The sequence below is a fragment of the Sinohyriopsis cumingii genome, chromosome 9 (assembly GCF_028554795.1).
Source record: "Sinohyriopsis cumingii isolate HCF-2022 chromosome 9, ASM2855479v2, whole genome shotgun sequence".
In the NCBI taxonomy this organism is placed as follows: Eukaryota; Metazoa; Mollusca; class Bivalvia; order Unionida; family Unionidae; genus Sinohyriopsis; species Sinohyriopsis cumingii.
Genome location: NC_142969.1, coordinates 38,791,952 through 38,808,204, shown reverse-complemented (window position 1 = coordinate 38,808,204; position 16,253 = coordinate 38,791,952).

Here is a 16,253-nt window from a genome sequence, read left to right as displayed (position 1 = left end):
CAATTGCCGGTAGAAATTTGGGATTGGGATGCATAAACTTCTTTAGTCTGATTTTCGTCTGACCCTTGCCACCCCATTTTTTTGATATACTGTATTGTATATTTATGTTGGGGTGTAGGGTCAGAGCGCATTCTTTATCGAATAGTTGGAATTCGCCGACACCATTTGGTGTCGGCATGGGGGTAGCCGCTTTCTGGCCGACCCAGCACACTTGAACGACGTTTCATCGATATATACCTGCATGATATCGATAGGAATATGATTTATTTTCTCAAAAATCGTGAGCATGGCATTCATCATGTCTTTAATCCGCTGACAGACTAGACGAAAGTACGTCGTTGCTGAAATTTGAGCTGGATCTGGCTATTTGCATTCAGAGTCACGTGACTACAAATCTCTTTGTTGACACCTCTTAGCTCCATCCCAGCATATATGGCTGGTTAGAACTTGGAAGTGACACCCTGTTTTTCAAAAAGTGTGTTTTGGTGTGGGTTTCCCCTGTCCTTCCGTTTATGTATAATTATTATTGTGTAAAAACAATGTGGTAAAAGTTTAGCGGGGTTGCCTTATTTTTTATCTATCAAATGATACAAATCTCGGAACCTACATGTTAATTACATCAGAGGTCATATATTGTTATATCTCAGGAATTCCTGATCTGATTTTTTTCTCTCTATCAAATGAATGAGATGCATGCATATTCATGGGGTGATCTCTTTTTTTTAATTTTATTGAATTGACTTGTTTCCACTCAGGAAGTCATATTTCTGATCCAATTTTGCTCAAACTTGGAATATGTGCTTATAATATCAAGATCTTGCACGGATTCAACAATGGACGAGATCCACTTATACTGATGATGTGATCTTGCATCTGTGATCTGACTTTTACCAGATGTGGAATTTATGCTTGTATCATCAACGTCTTGAACCGTATCGATAATATGATATATCCATGCGCATTAATGAGGTGATCTTCCTTATGACTGATTTAGCTTTTTCCCCATGCGAGATAGTATTTATGACCCCATTTTAATCAAACACGGTAAATATTCTAATATAGTCCAGATGTAACTATGCTTCTTATCAGACTTTGATAAAACTCCATAAATTGTTTTACATTATCAAGACGCTGGACGAGTTTGATTAAGATCAAGAAAACAATTTTGTAGTTGATTGGCTGAGTTTATTACCACCTAGAAACAGATTTCCAATCAAAGTTTGCTCCACCTTATCATTATCATAGACATACTCTATATACAGGGCCGGCCCAACCATATAGGCAATACTAAACTGTCGCCTAGGGCGCCAGGCTTTAAGGTGCACCAAATTACGCTGGTCATTTTTGTTTTTTCTGTGTGTGTGTAGGGGAGGGGGCAAAGTCAAAGTTCGCACAGGGCGCCAAAATGGTATAAAACTTCAGCGCATACTAATGAGATACTTTGCATTTGATTTGGCTGTGCTTGTTACCTCTTTGAACCATGAGATTATGTTCCTCATCCAGTTTCTATAAAACTTGGTAATCGTGTTTGTATCACCAAGATCTTGAATTGCTTCCAGTAAGAGACTGCATATCAACTATGAAATTATCTTTAGAAAAAGAAACTTTTATCAGTATGTAGTAAAATAGGGACAATTATCATGACATCAAGTTTGCGAGACAGTTTTCTTTGTATTTTTAAAATAATACACAAGCCTGATTACTGATATGGTTAATTGCTAAATTATGCAGGCAAGGTGAGCGATATCTCTTGAACAGTGAATAGGGATAGTATAGCGTCAATGGGACTTAGCATTAAAAACACCCCTGGGACAATATAGCGTCAATGGAAATTTAACATGGGAAAAAATCGTGGGACAATATAGCGTCAAGGGAAATTTAACATGGGAATATGGGACTGTTGAGCGTCAAGGGAAAATGGAACAGGGTCGGGACCTGATGGGTCTATGGAAATGGAACAGGCGAAAATTGAAACAGGAAGGGGTCTCTAGTTTTTTTAAATTAAAAAAAATATAAAAAAAGGGGTAGGCAATTGAAAGTCTATCTCTTTTCGAGAGATTGGAGTGGCCCTGAAAAGGGTCTTTGGGTTTCTTCTTCTTCTTCTAACTCCTTAACTTCTTTATCCATCCCCTTATTTTTTCCATTATTCCTTTCTTCTTCTTTTCTGTTTCCGGTATCCAGTCCGGGTGACCCATGGCTCGGAACTTCTGTTGGATTTTCATCCAATTAGCGTTCAGTTTCTCTAGTTCTTCCTTTTTCTTTCTATTTTCTTCTTCTTTCCTATCTTTTGCCCACCTGTCCTTGATTTTCTTCACTTCTTCATCTATCACCTTTCTCATCTTTTCTTCCCCTTTTTTCAATTGTTCAACACTCCTTTTGACAAAGGGCCACTCTGACCTTTGTTCTATCTCTTCCAAAAACCTTCTTACTTCTTCTACCTTCTCCATGGCCTCTTTTATTGTCCCCACTCTGACATAAAGGGGATTTATCAGCCCTCTCAATCTCTTCACTTTTTCTTCAATTAATCCCTCTATCATCTCCCTCGCTAATTTTAGTTCGTTCACGTAGTGCAGACTTGTTCTTAACCTCCAATCCTTTCAACTCCATATTCACCATCCACCATCCAAAAATAAACATGCCTTAAATCATTAAACAGTTGGGACACATCCATCTTCGTTTTTTATTCCTTAGAATGGTGCGAACGACGAACTTTGTGGGTTCTTATAGTTAAAGCGCGGACGTGAAGGAAAACATCCCCCAAGACACAAAATTTATATTACCTAGATCATGACCAATCAACGCGCGGACGTGAAGGAAAACATCCCCTACTTTTCTCATTTCATATTATCTACTATCCACATACGTGAACCATCAATAAACAAATCTACTATTCACACACGCAAAGCATTAAAATGAAATCCATAATCTACTATCCACACAAACGTACGTGAGCACTTACAAAACCCCATAATCTACCATTCACACAAACCTACTTGATCACTTACAAACACTGATACATACACTCACACTAGGAAAAAAGAGTCGCTGTTTATATTCACACTACTCTACATACACACATTGGCAAATCGATTATTTCTTTTCTAAAGGTTTGGCTAGCCCTGAAAAGGACTGTTTTCGTTTTTTAACTCCAGGGCACCTGGTTAATGATGGCACCTTCCGGGTCTGGCACCACAGATACAACGTCTACTCCAATCATTGGTCCAATTCACTTGAGTCGTTGGAAGAGCAGACGGGTGTTGAGTGGCTTCACTATCCCACTCCTCCGTGTGCGGAATAGTGAACACTTCTTGTTCCCTCTGTCTTCTTTGTCTTCTATTCCACACTCGAGGATGAACAACTGGCCTCCTTACCTCCTGTGGGTCCTGTACTGGTTCTTGTTGTTCACGTTGTGACTGTGGTTCAGCTACAGGCTGGGGAGATGTCCTTCCCTCAGGTGTCACCTTGCACACAGGGTTCATCATAGGGTGACACCTGATCTCTCTCTTTCTTTCCTCCTCTTCTTTCATTTTTCTCTCTTCCTCCTCCTGTTCTATCCTGGCTTCTTCCACAAGGACCTCCGCAGCCAGCTCGTTCAGGAGGCATCTGGCATATTCCAGGTGCATCTGGAGTTCAAAAAGTTTTTCAAGTCTGCTACTCATTTTTATTGTTGATCAATCAACTAGGGTAGCTAGACTGCCTAGCGATTTTTAATTTATAGTGAAAGCGCGGACGTGAAGGAAAACATCCCCCAAGGCAAAAGTTAGTTAGTTAGTTAGTTAGTTAGTTAGTTGGATTATAGTGGTTTTCGTTCTTTTGAACATGTACCACTTGTTTATTCACGCACTGCGTGATTTTTAATTACTTCTGGGGGAAGGAAAAGGAGCCTCATCCCCCAGGCTTTTATATACTCAAAGAGTACTTTTTAATTTAGCCACTCAGGTATAGGGCTAACTAGTCCTTAACAACCTGACTGAAAGGCTAATAAACATGAGTGGGAAGACAAAAGTTATATTACCTAGATCATGACCAAAAACGCGCGGACCTAAAAGAAACACTTTTTTTAATACTATCCATTACTAATTTAAAAATTTTCATTAATCACTTCAATGTACTATTCGCATACCCAAAGCAATCAAATCAAACCCCAAATCTACTCTCCACGCACGTCAAACAGCAAAAAAAACATGATCATTATCTGCTATCCATACAAACACATACACTCGCACCACAAAAGAGTCAGTGTTTATTCACACTACTCTACATACACACATACACACATTGGCAAATTGATTGTTATTTCTTTTCTAGAGATTGCGGTAGCCCTGGAAAGGGCTGGGGTTTTTTTTGTGCGAAGTTGAAGCTAGGGCGATCTTTTAGTTTCTAAGAATGCGACGTCCTCTGACGATAGGTCTGCTTCTTCGGAAAGAGAAGAAGAACTCTTTGGTGTCGATACGACAATCGACAAAGCCTCTGTCAGGTTCAGGTTCCTCCTGCTGCTGTTGTTCTTGCTGTTGCTGCTCTCTCTGCTGTTTCTGAAGTCTGTACTTCTCTGTCCATTCTTCTTTCTCCCTGTTCACTTCTTCTCTGAAGAGCTCTTCTATCAGGTCTTCAGTGACTTTTAACATTCTCACATTCTCTATCTCTTCTGGCTTCGGTATCAGACTGTGTCTGACCCTATGCAAATTCACGTAGGCTTCGTTTAGCTTAGCTAGTTTGGAGCACATCTTCGTAGGAGGATGAGTCGACAATGGATGGTTAGACTGGAAACTACCCCGGCTTTAAAGTCAAAGCGCGGACGTGAAGGAAAACATCCCTCCACGGTTTTCGACCTGCAGCGTTCAATGAGTGTCATGAGAGGGATAGTAAGAAGTCAAAGAGCATGAATCAGGATACCTATAGCCAAATAAAAGACAAAGGCATTTTTTCAAAACAACATTTTTTATTCAAAATCAATTAACAATAACAAACAACTATAACATTTTAACAATAATTCAACAATATAACATCAAACATTTTTTTCAAATGACAAACATTTTTTGCAACTCACACATTATTTTGGACAGGGTTGACAACGTTGTGAATGAAATTGTGATTTCCACTGTTGGAAGTCATTAGGCCATTGATGGACACTACGTTTCCTAGCTTGAGACAAAAGATAAGCATAATGGTCACAAAACCATCGATCTACTTTCACATCGTTTATAGAAGAAGAACGAGGATCAAAATGAGTCACTAAATGTTCTAAGGAATAACCCACGCTGCGATGATGCAGAAAATACACACAATATTGTCCACACACCAAGGAATCTGTGCCTTGTAATTTCACATTATTGAATCGGGTGGTCTGAGCATTTCTTCTCATAAAGTCAATGATATCGTCTTCCAAAGGAGGCAATCCATACGAATCGAAATATTCCACACATCCTTCTTGAGGAAAGTAGACGGCTACCCAGTGGGTTCCTGGGAGATGACTGTCGTCCGTGTTGATCACATAAGCTTGATGGTCTTGAGGTTTGCGATGAGGGGGTTCATCTTTAGCACAGACGACAGGATTCCAAGAAGCCGTGTACGAACTGTGGTTCAAAAGATAATAAAGTTCCCAGGTATCCATGTTTTGTGTGGTTTTTTCTTCACAGGTAATGTTAAGTGATCAATTCGATCCTGACTTTTTGCTTGAAAATGTCTGACAAGTAAAAGGCGTTTAGCTCCGACTTCTTACTCTGGTCCAAGAGAGATTCAATGCGAGGGCACTCCAGAGACGTTAATGGAGGAGAAGAATGTTTATCCAAGCCTTTATACCACTCGTTCAACACGAATTCTATCTCGATGAGACCCCAAGCTTTGTCCAGATATTCGTCCAGTTTTTCTTCTTGACTCAACATCAGACATTTGTCGTGTTGAATTTGACTGGGATGATCGTTGTGACATCCATAGCACTCTTCCTTGATCAATTCTTTCATTATATCTGCAAGGAATGTAGCAAAACAGGAAACTAAATGGGCTTCTTGTTCTGGCCATCTTGACTTCATCATGATAACTTCTTCGTCTTGGGATTCTTCTTCTTCCCCGGTCTCCTCACATTCCATCTCCAAAGTTTCTCCACTAGGTAAAGAGGGATAACAATCTTCCATGGCTTCTAATAGTCTAGAATGACTTCTCTCAAACTGTTGATTTCTATGGTATTGTCAAATTCTGCATACAGGATGACGTTCACTGTGTGATCTGGAGGTGGATTTGCAAACTGAAGTTCCACACGAATCTGACCCGATTTTATAGGGTGGAAATGTCCCTCGTCGCTGCCTTGGTCTGGAGTGAAATCAAAACCCCACAAAGCATAGCCTCCTGCATAATCGTCGTACGAAATACCGTGACTGATGTTGGTTCCTAACTGTCCCGTGGCTTCGTACAGGGACAAGTACGATCTCAAATAATTCTTCGCGACACCAAAGTTAGGCTCAAAGGGTCGGGTACACAAGGTCTTGCCGTCGCGACTGACTTCGATCTTGGACACATTGTAATGTTGAAACTCAAAAGGATTTTGATTCGTGGGTTCCGTTGAAGGCTGAATTCCTGACGATACCAACAATCAAACGTTTGGGTAACTGTCCTTGGAACAGATGATCTTCGATCATAGAACGCTGTCCAGCGGGAATGGTGAACGTTTTTACTTCTACGCGTCGTATCGGATACTTGGCAGTCGTTCTGCTCAACGTCTGACTGACGTCGTTTCCCACTTTAGGTAACACTTCCACACGACGCACGTAAAGTCGGGCTTCTTGAATGATAGTTTCGTATTCGTTGGCATGGACCATCAAATGGAAAGCGGCACTGCTACGATTCAGTCTCAGACGGATATCCACCCCGTTGAGCAAATACTTTTCTTGTAACCACATGTCCAAATGCAAACTATCCATCACTTCTAAACTTCGCCCTTGCAGAATTTTCTTACGACGGTCGTTAAACCCCACATTGTGAGGATTGTCATCTTCTGTCAGGACTGTGTCGCTAAACGTGGCCACACCTGCCGTGTCAGGTTTCCATACCACGCAAGCATCCAGATGAGTATTCTTGGCTTCTTTTCCGTACGTCAAGAGATTTTCCAGGTAGGCACGATATGGGCAAGTATCCATGCTCCTGCTGACCAGTTTGTTATTCAAGTACATATCCACTTCGCTGAACAAGAAATGCATGAAATTGTTGACAGGAGCTACTCTAGCATCGCCTCCTGGATTGGTGTTATCCGTTTTGATCACTTTCACTTTCAAATACAGGTAACTGCTATTCAGATCGATGTAATCTTCGGGCTGTCCCTTGATTTCAAACTCGATGGGAGCGGAATCCGTCAAAGAGGAGACGGGGTGAAATTCCACCCACTGGGATTCTTGCATCGTCATCATCGTGGGGGGCATGGCAAACAGATCCAGTTCCGACTTGGAACAGGCGCAAGACTCTCGGTGCATCATTTTTCTCTGTGTCTCAATAATCGAAAACGTCTAAGTCTCGGACGGTTCTTCTTTTCTTTGCCTTTCTAGCTTTAGACGTGTGAAGTCTGGTGAAAGGGCGTTTTCTTCGTCGTCTCTTTCTGCCTTGTCCTTGCTGAATGCCTGACTCGGTAGCGTGCAGGGCATTTATAGGTGTGTTTCGTCGGCCCAAAAGGTCTTTGCCCGTTTGCAGCAAGACATTTTTGCCTGCCCTCATGAAGGCTTCTTTTGGGTTTTGTTTGTCGATGATGACATTTTGGAGAAATTCTTTGCCTTGTGTCAATGCGGCATCTTTCAAGGCGTGCAATCCTCGTGTCACCATCGGTTTCAACACCGGAGGCACCGAACGAAAGGCCGATTTTAACATATCTCCTAAACCGTGTCCTCGCTGTCGAGCAACCCCTCGGTACACTGGATACATGACTTACGAATCGTGAGAGAACCGTTTTCGAAGATGGAGTTTCACCGTGACTTTTCCTTTGGTGAATGAAATATTTTGTCCCAGATCTCCTTTTATAGCAATGTTGACCGTGTCCAAATACGACTTGCTGACAGGCAAATAGTGAGGATGTACAAATTCGCGGTGAACTTGGTAAGTGTTTCCACCTTCCTCTCAGCGTTCGTGGCAGAATCCACTTTGAAAGGAATGACACGCAGTAACGGCACAGAGGTGTGTCCCACCACGTTATACTCCACCACATCGGAGTACACGAACATCAAATTCAGTCCTTGGTTCAGTTCTACCGGGGCACGAAATAACTTGCTAAAAGACTCGTTGTCGTAAATGACTGGTAATTCGTTTTTCTTGAGCATGGCCATTCTCATGTCCACGTCTCCGCCCAACATGTCAAACAATTCAGGACAAAATAAAATGGACACGATTTTACTCCCGGTAAATTTCATCAAGAAGCGACGAGCTGCTTTGTGGTATTCCAGGGTGACACTTTTTGACACTTTCTAAAGCTTTCAGAAACACGACATTAAACCTGGAGGTTATGGTGCTGACCAAATGTTGACCACTAAAAAATAGCATGGGGGGACGAACAAGTCATAGGTGGTGTACTTTTAATTTTGTGTGCCAGGGGTTTTTATGTTATATTTGCCATGGATATCCAAGTACTGTTGCATTTGCTCGTCATGAACTTTCACATCAAAAAAGTTTTGATTGGGAAGGACATTGAGGACTTGGGTCGGGTGAATGATTTCTACTAAAGCCACTTCCCAATGGGCTTCATGATCTAATGGGATGGTCTGAGGTAATTTGGCCGTGTAACAGCACAACGTGTTCTTGGGAAACACCTCCATGGAACTGTCACTGGGTAAGGTTAAGTAAAATTGGTTCTGGTGACTCATAATTCCAGAGTTCTGTGTCTGTCCGAGGGGTTACTGGACGTCAGAGGAGTGTCTCCGCCCAAAATAGGGTTGTTGTTGTTATTGGAGTGGTGACTGACACTGGCACTGGACACAAGGTTCCCGTTGTTCCCGTTCGAGGAGAATTTCAGGGAGGGATTGGGAAGCAGGTAACCGATGCAGCTGCTCAATAAAATGGTCCAGAATTGTTTGTCTCCTTGTTGCAAACTCAAATTGGCGATGGCTGCCCCGATGACACAATACACCACGAAGATTTGGCAGAAAGAGACGATTTGCGTTTTAGGCACACGTTCTCCACACCACACCCACAAAGGTTGTTTTTGTAAATCTTGCAGAGAAGAACTAGGTGAAGGAGTGGTCGACGTAGCTGCGTCTGTGTGAAAGGGCATGATGGTCACTTCTTTTTATAGTCGATGACTTGCGAAGCGTCGATCCAAGAATCAAAACTGGGTGGATATCCTTTCCAACGTACTTTGACTTCTTTGACACGTCGTTTGCCCACTTTACGGGTTCTGCGTTCGAGAATGCTTTCGATGTCGTACACGTCGTCTTCTTTTTTGGTGACACGTTGTAACTCGGGTAAGTAAAACGTTCCTTTGAGCACTTCTCCGTTCATGTCTTCCAATTTATAGACTGCAGGATGACGGCCATGCACTCGTCCAGTGACAGAAACAATTCGGTAGTCTAGTTAGGTAAGTAACCTTTGTCGAAAGTGCGTTTGGTTTTGCCAATGCGCACCCAATCTCCTACGGCCAACACTCCACTTTTCTTGGGGGCAGCCCTCGTCGGGGACGTACCAAACAGGCGCTCAAACACCAGCACTTCGTTCTAGGGAGTCACTTCTTGCGGGGAACGTCCAATGCTTCGATGGTAAGATTGGTTGTACGCTTGCACCAGGTGCGGTAAGATGTCGATGTACTTCAGAGTGTGGTGATGCGTAAAATATTTCCACATGCGTTCTTTCAAAGTGCGTTGAAAACGTTCCACGATGCTGGCTTTGGTTTCAGTATTCTCGGTGGTAAAAAAATGAATGTCACGTTTCTTTAATTCTTTTTGGAAAGCTTGGTTCAGAAATTCGGTGCCTTTGTCCGTTTACCATCGAAGAGGGCTGCGGCGGTTCGAGTCTAAGATTCAGCCAATGTGGGCATGTGAGAAAGCTTGCCAGTAGCTTCTCGTGGGTCGGTGGTTCTTTCCGGGGTTTTCCGGGTTCTTCCTCCACCATTAATACTGGCCGCCATGTATAGCCTATCGTGCTGAAAAATGGCGTTAAACCCCACAACAACAACAACATCGAAGAGGGTGACGACCGCTTTGTTTCAACACTCGTTGCAGGGCTCGCACTAACTCACTACTCGATTTGGAAGTCAAGGGCACAACCCAGGCAAATTTGGAAAAGACGTCGATGACACAAAACACATATTTGTAGCCGCGATTGTAGCTGGCCAAATGAGAGACATCGGCTAAATCGGCTTGCCATTGATGATCGATGCCTTCCACTCGTGTGCGACTTCTGGAAAACTTGCGTCGAATGGGTTTGTGTAAAGTGTAAGTAGCTTGTTCTTGTAACCATCGTTGCACTTGAGGTAAACGGAGACTTTTCAGTCGAGTTTTGACAGCACGATACAATTTTTGAACTCCTGCGTAACCTGCAGGATGGGAAGATCGTAGTAAATGCTTACTAACACTTTTTCCATTTTTTTGTGTTTGTGTGTTAATAAGGCACCCATTCTTGGAAGATGCTACCCTTTTTCTCTTGGGGTACTTTCTTGGATTGTAATGCTTTGCGTGTGCGACCGGCAATAGGTGTCGAGGAGAAGGATGTCAGAACAGGGGATATCGGTTCTTGTTTCACTTCTGTCTTCACTTTCTTTTTCTCTTGTGATGAAGAAGTAGTCATCATCTTTTTAATCCATCCAATTCTGTAGGTAGGTGGTGTTGTTAACTTGCGTACTTTTTCTGGAGGAGTTTGAAACCCTTCTTCTTCTTCTTCTCCTTTTTCTGTCTTGGTCACTGGTAGTAGTGGTAGTGGTACTGGTGATGGTGCTGGACTTTTCATCAAGGTCTTAAAATCTTTCAGAGTGGGAAGAGCTGTTTCGCCTGAGGCTTTCTGTTGAAAGAGTTGCAGTCGTTGCAAGAGCTGACCGTACTTTTGCGATTTTTCTGTTTCGGACAAATCTTGGCGATCCATCAAGGACTGCAATTCGTGTTGTAACTGGGACATTTCGCTCAAATGGGGATTGGGAGGTAAATGCGGGGTGCGTTGTTCTTGCCACCGATGGTATTCCATCCATCGTTTGTAAGGCACTAAAGCTAGTTTTCGTCCTTCCATGGGATGTCAGGGGTCGATTCTGAGATCTTGGGACTTCAGAGGGCCTTTTTATCTTGCTCCCACCAGTCCTCCCAACATGGTTCCCAAGACTCCTTTCAGCAATGGGCCTAGCAAGAGGGGTAAAATTCCTCCACGTTGGACCAACATCTTCTTTTGACGAATGGGAATTTTCTTTTGAACCATTTGGCGAAGAACGTGACGATGTTTGCCTAAGCATTGTTTCTGGTGTTTGGACAAAGGGATCGTACCTTTGAAGACGTTCAAACAACATGCGCACACGGTATCGATGACCTCTTTGGAGGCTGATTGAATGAGTTTTTTTTCGTAGGGGTGGAGAAGCTTTGGATAGGACAGATAACATGTCCCCATGTTTGACTAAACGAGGAGGCAGTCCTTTCCTTTTCTTTCTTTGGGGTTGTTTAGAAGAGGGATGTTTTCTGGAGGGTGACATCTTTGAGTCTTAAGGAGCACCAAAAACACTGATACCCCGACTTGGTCACACACACCTTTTTATACTGGAACGCGTCGCCACTGATTGTCTTTACGTTGTATCAAATTCAGGACAGGCATGACACGTCGTGCAGGGGTACGCAACGGACTAAATCGAGCCAGTTCTTGCTTGGACAAATCCAGTAAACTTTGTAACATACCCGATCTTTCTTGGACTTTGGTTTTGGGAGAAGGTACTTTGTGAGCTGCGGCCACTGCCGCTAAATTGGAGGGACCTGCCACTGGGGAAGTTCTTGGGGTCATCAACGGAGACGTTCTTGGTGTGATCAACGTCTCCAAGTACTCTTCAGTTCTTGGTGACATCAACGGAGACGTGAACGAACCTGAGGCTACCGGAGACGCGGTTACTGCCGTTGCTGGTCGTGGTTTGCGAGTGTAAGGTTGCGTCCTGGCCGAAGTTGTTCTCTTACGACTAGTTTTCTTCTGTGGACTTTTCTTTTTCTGGGGACTTTTTCTCTGTTTCTTTTTCTGGGGGCTTCTTTTTTTCCGGGGTGGTGACTGGTAAGAGGAGGGTCCCGCCACTGGAGAAGTTCTTGGAGACATGGGTCTCCTTGGGGACCTGGTCTTTTTCTTCTTCTTGGAGCTTCGTTTGACTTTTTTCTTGGGGGGAACTTTGTTGACATTAGGATCCCATCTTAAGAGAGAGCGAATGATGACCCTTCCTAGAGTCCCGCTCCCTCCAGGTTTCAAAATGATTTGTTTTTTGGTTTGTGTGTCGATGCGAGGATCGGCCAGTTGGGTCAAAGCGACTTTGTTTCGATCAAAAAAGCGTTTGGTTTGATGAGGAATCTGAATGATCCCTTGTAGTAATTGACGTGCTGTCACCGTGAACTATCGTAAGACTTCTTTGAGACTAGCTTCTAAGACACGAGCCCGTATTTGTGGATTTTTTGCTCGACTGATGCATACAAGGCACGAATCAATTTGACGGAAAGATGCGACTGAAGGGACGTCATGTTCAAACTGTGTGTGAGACAGACGAAAAGTGTCTGAGGTTTTTATAGATTTTTTTTGTGGAGTGAAGTTAAGTCGAGGACGGAGACGTGTACAGGACAGGCCCTCTGTCTTGGCACCAGTGGTGAAACAAGTGGGTACTAAATCGCAAATCATCGGGGGTCGTAGGTTTCAAATCCACGAGTAAATAGGCGTGTGGAGTTTGAATGGCATCGTCGTACGCCTGAGTCAGCCAAGGCGTTCCTAACTGTTTGGCTAAGACTTGCACTTGCGATGTAACTCGAGGGCTTTTAAACAAGACCACGTAATGCGCATTGAGACTGATGGTGCGATGGGCTTTACTTTGTTGAAACAAATTTTGGGTGATGTAAACGACACTGGCATTACTATGATGCCCTTTGCGCGTGAACCACAGTTTAATTTCTTCTTCGTCTTCTCCTAACATGTCGTCGAAAATGACCAAAATATGTTTGACGGGAGTCAGAGACGATGCCGTCGTCATCTTTAGGAATGCCTTCCACAAACACGATGGAATCGCCTTGACTTTCTCGCAAGAGGCTGTACGCCGATTGCCACTCTTTGTAACACCACACGATGCGTTGAGGTGGTCGATCGATCAAATGATGTTTATGTTCGATCAAACGTTTGACGAATTCGGTTTTGCCTGAACCGCTAGGTCCAGCAATGAGCATGTTAAAGGGATGGCGAAGATACAAAGCCTCCCAACTGGCACGATCTAAGTGTTCGTCGATGACTTTGACAGTGGAGGAAGAGGGAGCAGAGACACCAGAGGTAGCCATAGTGTTAGGAATGTCACTTGTGACACGAAAACAAACAAGACAAGAGTTTATATACTTTTTCAGGACACGTTTATTGAATGTTTTAAACATGAACACGAAAGACAAAAATACATAAAAGCCAAAGGCTTACGTACAACGATAAAAGGCACATGAAAACTATCAACGTGGAATAAAAACAAGTGTCTGTACAACATGTTTTGGGTAATGTTCTGACCAGTTCTATAGGGGGTAAGGTCACACAAGTGTCCTCCCGAAAGGGTCTTTCAGGCCTGTCCACGACAGTCCTGTCCTGGGTGACGGGTTCTTCTTCTTCTTCTGGCACTGTCACTAACACTGGTTGAAAAGTGACTTTTTTCCTTGAACAACTCTCGTGCATACTGGGCCACTTCTTGGGTCCAAGCCTCAAAACCCCCTTTTTTCCAGGCACGGACATCTGTCCAATAGGGGTGTAAGTCACAAGCTACACACACATCGTCATACACGTCTTGGGTAGCTAAAAGTTGACGAATCTTTTTTTCCCGTAGAGGTCGAGAAGTATCCAGATGAAAACGCAAGGCTTTGAGCAAAAGGAGTCTTTCGTGACCATTTAACGCCATTGGGGCGGTAAGTACTGTTCGTAAAGAGTCCACAAGGAATCGGCTGGTAAACGAAATCCCAGAAAACAAGTCACTAAGACACACACTATGCGTCGTCCCAAATTGATTGGGTACAGTTCTTGTAATAATTGATGGTAATGATCCACGGTTTGAATATGGTCATTGGGTTCCTTCCACGGAATCTGTTCAATCACATGTGATAAAAGTCGTGGCATGGATTCCTGTTTTTATACTCTCTTTTTTTCAGAAGCAATACACGTACGTTCTAGCCAGAGATCTTCGTTCTCCAGTGGGAAATTTAAATGCTCCAAACTGTAACTACAGTTCAAACTTCGTTTAGAAGTTTCCTCTTCCGCCAAGCAGATTCCACGTAATAGACCTTTGTAATCCTTTAACTCGTCTTCAATGCGTTGCACTAGGTGAATCTCGAAGTAACCAAAATGATGAACATTTCGATCATTCACTAACTCAAAGTGTTGAACAAGGTCTGACCACTAAAACAATTTCTGACGAATCAGTTCTCTTATACCATTCAGGTACCAGTGGTTAAACAAATGGTGACGTAACGGATGCAATTGTTCTTTACGTTTGACTTGTATTTTGACCAGCTCTCGGTAAATGCGTTCTCTCAACTCCACAGGCAAAGCACGAATGTTCTCTTGTAAAGTATCCATGAATAGGTCATACTAAATCCTCTTTCTGACACAAGAAATGTACCGTTTGCACAGACATGGTTTTACTTCAGTGTCGAATCTAAATCGTTAGATCACTAATTTACACATTACAATTCGTTCAGGAGTTTCCTCTTTCACTAAGTTGACATTGTGTAAAAGATGTTGGTAATTCGTTAACTCTTCCTCTGGAATTCGATGCAGTACGTTTACAATGTAGTAGATAGAATCATCAATAGCAAACCAATCCTTTTTAAAACTAGGGGTTCGTTGATGAATATCTGTCCAATGGAACACTTTCAACTGAATCAGTCCTTGTATAGCATTCAGGTACCAGTGGTTCAAACACCGGTGACGTAACGGATGCAATTGTTCTTTACGTTTGACTTGTATTTTGACCAGCTCTCGGTAAATGCGTTCTCTCAACTCCACAGGCAAAGCACGAATGTTCTCTTGTAAAGTATCCATTTAAATAAATTGTCCTACTAAGGGTAAGTAATAACAAGTGGGAGACCATCGAGCATGTTCCAGGTAGGCTGAATCTTGCGGTTCCCAGTGGTGAAGTGACACCGCAACTGAAGCACTTGACTTTATCCCCTTCGCCCAAGTAGTAAAATCCGGTTCTGGCTCATTCTTCGGGGGTCGGTCCTCCCAGATACTTAGGCCATTTTCCTTTGAACGATTGAAAACGATTTTCAAAGTTGCAGTATTCAGACAAACGCACAGGGAACGAGTATTCGTCTTTCACAGGTTCGTTTCGATGAGGGTTGGGTGACATGGACAGGAGTTTGCACAGGGCTGGATGACATCCGTAGGGGGGTAGACGTGAAGGTGGACATTCACCTTTAAAACGAAACCCAGTAAAGTGTCCAAGAGGACGAGCGGCATCGCTTTCGCATCCCTCAGGTTTGACACGCACAGCATCACTTTCCATGATAGGGGCAGTGACACTAAAGTTCCCATGATGCTTTACGGCATCGCTAAGGTCACAACGTACAGCATCGCTCCCATCGCAAGGCTCACAATCGCATTCTACTTCAGAGGCCCCAAACTTGAAGTGTGCCTGTCTGAACTTGTTTTGTGTTTCTCTGAAAGTATTCATCTTTTTCGCTTGGTCTTGGTAGTCACAATGAACTATCGATCTTGACCATAGCCCCTTTTTATACTAGTCGCAATGAAGTCTCAAGCTTGTACATCGTTCCTTTTTTATGTCTTGTTTTGGAAGGTACCGTCTCTAAGGTACCGTCATAATTGTACCATAGTGTAATGGGTGGAAAGGCCATAGAAAGGTAAGGGCAGTGCGGAGACCATCGAGTATGTTCCAGAATAGCTGAATCTTTATAGATACATAGATCCATTCGTAACTTCAGGCCACAACTGAAACACTGTACTTCGTATCCCAATCCAGTCTCGGGTCCCAAGTAGACAAATCCTGTTCTAGCTAAAACATGTGAAGTAGGTAATCCTTCCCTATCCGTAGGCCATGCTTGAAACGTGTCCAATCGACAGGCACAATCACAATAGTCGGGCAAGAAAACCGG